Below are 6,000 nucleotides of genomic sequence, written 5' to 3' on the forward strand. Positions count from 1 at the left end.
GGAACATAAGAAATCATTTGGAATTGCATGCCAAAGTCTAATTCTGAAAGCTAGTTTGTGTCTTTAAAAAGCTCTGAGTATAATGTGTATATTTGGAATCTACTTGAAAAGTGAACAAAATTTAATGGTACCAGGCTATAAATATAGTTTCCTAAACCATCACTTACACATCCTGGTCCCTCACTTAAAGACATCCTGGTCCCAAATTTTTAATTGCATCTGCTGAGTTCAGTTTATGTTTTTAGGCTTCCTGGCTTAAAGTAAGGAAGTGGAACAGTCTGAAATCAGAAACTCCATTCTGTTTCATATATGTCTTCTTGAAGTAGGATAAGTATACTGGCAAGTTTGATGAGTTTCTGGAGGCTTTGAAGTTTTCCTAAATTTTTAGATTTGCCCTTGATCAACTAATTTTCCACTCTCTGTAATAAGCAGATAATAATAATTCCTGCCTTCAGACGGAAAGTTGGACCAATTTTTTTTGATTTTTTTATCTCTGTGTTTTAATATTCTGTTGTAGGACTATACCACAATTGTAGAGTTGTACTGTTAATGAATATAGGTGTACAGGAATCTGATGTAATCTCTAGTTCTGGGTTCATATTTTATCTCATTATGTGGGTCAAGGAAACTTTAGTTTTGTGCCTAGATTCCTATATCCATAAAATAGTGTTAATACCTGTTTATTGTGATACTAATTAATAACCATGTAACTTCCTTTTGATAATAAAAAGGTTGTATTCTGTAGAACTGATTTGTAAGATGATTGTTGGTAGCTTACACAGATTGTCATGTAATTAATATTATAAATAGTAGTTAAGTTCCTCATTTAGCCTGTAAATGCAGATTTGACAGCCTAAGTAGAAATAATGCCTCTGTGTAAAAATGGTAGAAATTTTAATACTGGTAGTAAATAGTGGCCAGACATGGTGACTCACACCTGTAGTCTCAGCACTTTGGGAGGCCAAGGCAGGAGGATCCCTTGAACCCAAGAGTTCGAGACCAGTCTGGGAAATATGACGAGACCTCCCATCTCAAAAACATAAATAAATAATTAGTAAAAATTTTTAAATAGTAAAATTCAGTGGATTTTGATTGCCTTGTACCACAGTATGATTTTGTAAAGAGTTATAGAAAATGAATTTGTCTTGGTCCTTTTTTTCAAACTTTTATACCCTAGAAGTTATGAATGCTTTATCAGTACTTTTTGGACCACTTTACCATATATGTAGCATTACACATCTTATCATATATGCAGTACAGGAATCACTTTTTTTTTGCATCTGTCTTCAAATCTGCTAATCCTTTTATACCACAGAGAACTCAAAGCTACACATGAGCCTGTAAATTATTCATGCATGTATATAATGCATATGGAATATAGTACTGTACATTATCTGTGATGTGGCCCCACCCTGTACCCCCCACCTTATTGTCTGAAGAATGAGATACAAACTCCTTAGAGGATCCTAGAGATCCTACTAGTCAGGCCCAGGCTCCTTACAAATCCTCTGCGTGATAGATTTATTTCAGACCTCTGTAATTCCAAGACATGTCTTCTGGTTCTACAGTAGTTGACAGTATAGATTCAAACCAAACTACCTGGTTTGAATCCCAGCTCTGCCTCTTGCTAGGATGCTGCTGCTATGAGAATGTACCTCACAGACCCCCAACTACAGGAGCTAAATTGGCCAAGGGCCCCAGCTGCTTGCTATGCTGTGAAATCCATCACTGTGATTGTGCTAAGACCTTGTTTTTCTCACAGTTCAGCAACTGAGCATCATAGAGATTCTAGGAGACACAAGACTCTTCTAATAGCTAATTTAGGCTCAAGGACATCCCCATTGCTTTGCCAAGCCTTCCAAAGGCTACATGGCAGCCTGGTACACTTCCACCCAACCTTCCTTTGCTCTCTCTTACATTTGGGATCAGACTTGCATCCTAGTGTGATAGTCCACCAGTTCTTTCCCAGCTCCTTCCCCATCTTCTCTCACAGATGTTTTCCCTAATAAAAAGTATTGCACATTTAGTCCCAACTTGGCATCTGCTTCTGGTAACAGTCCCATCCATTACCTGACCGAGAAGATGTCACCCTTTTTGGTGGATGGAACATTCATAATCCCTGGCATAACTTTGCAGCTTAATTGCTTAATTTCACCAGTGTTGACTTGGAACCCTGTCCCAGTAGAGGGAAATAATGGTGCTAAGTGTGATACAGGCATTTGAAAATGCTTGCAAAGACAGCAGAGTTGGCTGGTTATTGCTAACATATTTAAACACTGCAAATGGAAAATAAGAAATGGGACTGTTTACAAGCAGTTAATAGCTAAATATGAGAGGCTCTGTGGTGACTTATAAAGAGGCCTTTATTACCTGTAGGACAGATTCAGCTGAACCACAGGTTCAAGAGCTAATTGTTAAGAGTCACAGAGCTCCAGAGACAGAGCACTGAATATTTAGATCAGGCAGGTCTATTAATGTAGAGAAACCTGGGATCCTGAACATGGAATGGGGTCTGGATGGATGCCCCTGCAGCTCCCTCTGGACCCTCTGGTCTAGTATGTCTGCTGTGCTAGAAGATACAGAAACTGGCTGCCACAAGGCAGTAGCCCTTTCTCCCACCTTCTCCAACTTCCCCTACTTCCTTTCCTGGCTGCCAAGCCAGTAACTAAGATTAAATCCCAACATAACCCAGCTGGGACATGCTGACGTATTCACAAGAACCAGGGGAGCACTCTTGGGATTGGATTTTAAGGGTGCTTCGGTCTGTGGACTAAGCTGTCTTAGTGAGGAGAGCCAAGTAAAATACTGAAACTGCCTCCCACTCCTGCCAAGATAGTAAATCAGATACAATATTGTATCCTGGGGGAATGACAGAAATTAGTCCCACTATTTAAAACCTGAAGGATGGAGGAGTGGTGGTCCCAGTCATATCTTTTAATTTGCAGGCTGGTCCTTGAAACTGAATACATTCTAGACAGTAACTATAGACTACTGCTAACTTAACCAAAGAATAACCCTGCTCTCAGCTGCTGTGCTGGACTCATTGCTAGAGCAGATCAATACAGATACATGGTATGCAATCTTTGATTTGGTAAATGCATTTTATACCATTCCAGTTGGAAAACAGGATCAGAAATAGTTCACTTTCATGTAGAACAGACAAAAATATTCAGGCTGAGTTTTGCTTCAGCCTATGTTAACTCTGACCCTTAGTCATAATATGAAGAACTCTGGACCATCTAATCCCTCAGAACACCACACTGATCTAGTTTATTGACAACATCCTACTTATAGGACAGGATGAGGAAGAGATTGCTAGTATGGTGAAGGCCTTGGTAAGATATGTGAATTCAGAGACCAGTCACATTAGTAAAGTTTTTAGAGGTCCAGTGCTCAAGGCAGTGTCAAGATATCCTCTCCGAAGTGAAAGACAAATTGCTGCATCTTACAGCCTCTACACCAATAAGGAAGTATAGCACTTGGTAGGCCCCTTTGGGTTCTGGAGGCAACACATTCCACATCTAAAAGTAATGAGCCAGCTCATCATACACCAAGTGACATGGAAAGCTACCAGCTCTGAACAGGGCCCAGAGCAGGAAAGGGCTCTGCAACAGTTCCAGGCTTCAGGTACAAGCAGCCCTGACACTTGGATCATATGACCCAGCAAACCCTAGTGTGTCAGTGGTGGGAAAAGATGCAGTGTGGAATTTATGGCAAGTCCAGTGGAAGAGTCATAACATAGGCTCCTGAGATTCTGGAGCAAGGTGATACCATCTGCAGCAGAGAACTGTATCCCCATTGAGAAACAGCTCTTCCATGTCACTGGGTACTATAGAGACTGAATGCTTTACCATGGCACACTTAAACCTGTTCCTCCTCCCTATACTTGAGTGACTAATTTTTCTAACTCAATATTTATTAGTTGACATTCTACTGAAAGAAAGTGTTTTCCTTTCTCCCCCATTCATTTTTTCATTTGTTTATAACAGAATGGACTCATGGATTCTTAGTCAACAAATCAAATACTGTTGTTAATTGTTTTTATGTTCTAACTGTCCCAGTTTTGACCAATGGGAGCCCCAGGATGTCTATGTCCTTTACTTGTGTCCTCATCATTCTTTGGGGACTTTCTTGCTTTTTGGTACAAGATGTTCCAGGCTCATCTTGTACTATTCCCACTCTAGCCTTGTAATTAGCTATTTCTCCAAGGAGCTCTGCTTCCTTTCCACATGGAATGGTATTCAGGAACCAAGATCTACTGAGTGCCAGGTTTGCTCATTGCTACTGGTATGTCATTGCTTGTAGTCCCTCAGCAGACGGATACATACGAAAATACTTATATTTATTTCTAGCTACTAAAAACCACGAATTTGTACTGATATCTTCAACTCTAGTCAAATGCTGCTTTCTAGTTTCCCCCTTTTCCATATTTATAACTCCTTTAACAGAAAGAAACCTGGCTGCCATTATCCTCAAAATATTTATTTATGTGCTCATGACTAGAATACACAGAAAGTAATTTTAGAATTGCTCACTCATACTACTGTGAAAAGAAAGCTTACCAGGTTTTGGAGTGACCTGTCTGTTTCATTTGTCTTTCAGTTTGGCAGCTGAAATGCCATCTTTTAAATAAGGTTAACATATTCAAACTTAAGCCCCAAATAACCCTATCTGGATGGTTCAGAGGCTTGTTAAAGGGCTGTAGGGATTCAGCAATCTTTAGGTTACTGGCTTTAATCCTCACATCTATTGTAACTAACAGTGGTTGACATGGAATTGTTTATGTTGGCTAATGGTAGCTGATCATGGCTTTTATCTTCCAGGTCTTAGTGATTATAATCACGTCACTGAGAATTGCCACCTCAGCTGAAAGAAAGGGCAGATTTCCCCCAACGGTACTGTTTAATCTTTTTAAAAGCAAACTACAACAGATTGTTCATAAGTAATTTCTGTGCATGCAAAAAGTACTTAAAGCACAATTCTCAGTTACATCTATTATAAGTGTGCAATATGATCATATCCTTTTAAAATCCCATCAAGTTTTACAAGCTGCAAATATTTTTGAACAAATATTTAGAAAATGATTCAAGGAAAAAGGTGCTATCAAAAGCAGTACTTTGAATCTGGAAGGCCAGTGCTTTCTCTCTGCACCAAAACCAAATCGATTTTAGGAGATGGCATTTTTTAGTTGGAATATAAATTCAGTTTAGGATTTTGTGTAAATGTCCTATCAACATCAGGTTTCAAGAGTGCAAGTCATTTGTGCCCTCATAAGGGTTTCTTTTCACTTTTAGTAGTTTGTATCACTTTGCTAGATATTGTTAAGCACTTCTAACTTGCATTCTTAGCATTAAATGATGAGCACTCCACAGATAAATGAATCTTTTAGTATTGATAGGACTTTGAGGAAGGCTTATAGTTAGTAATATCAGTATTCAGTGTTCAATACATTAGCTTGTCCCTCTAAAATGAGCAGTAAACTTAAAATTTATTACTCTCATCAGCTTAGTATCAGTACATCAACTTGCCTATTTTGCTTGATATTTTGCCTTTAGATTTACTGTATCTGCTCTTTACTAAAACCACATTTTGTGTTGAGTCCTTAGAGTGGCCTATTTTCTGTGAACTTGTATAACTAGGAAAATGTTAGGAAAAAGAAGAAGGAGCACTTTCAGTCTTTGGAAAGCACATTGACCTAATTCATAAAGCCATGTAAAGGCTGGAATTATGCAAGCTGGCCTGCCTTGATATTATCTTGTCTAAATGGCCTTAAATTAATGCAGCTATAGTTGATTAAACAAAAATATAAATTTATTATTAGAAAGTACACCTGTCAGTTTACTTTTAATTCATCTCTACCAAAGCATATGACATTTGTTCTTCAAGGAAACCATTGATGTGCATGCTCCTAATTTTAAGACTGTCCAGTTGGGATTCCTTTAAGGTAGATTAGTTTTTAGGCAGAGTATCATCATTAAATGTCTGTGGTGGGCAGTGCCT

This window comes from Rhinopithecus bieti, unplaced genomic scaffold (assembly GCF_001698545.2).
Source record: "Rhinopithecus bieti isolate Rb0 unplaced genomic scaffold, ASM169854v2 scaffold_33650, whole genome shotgun sequence".
NCBI lineage: Eukaryota > Metazoa > Chordata > Mammalia > Primates > Cercopithecidae > Rhinopithecus > Rhinopithecus bieti.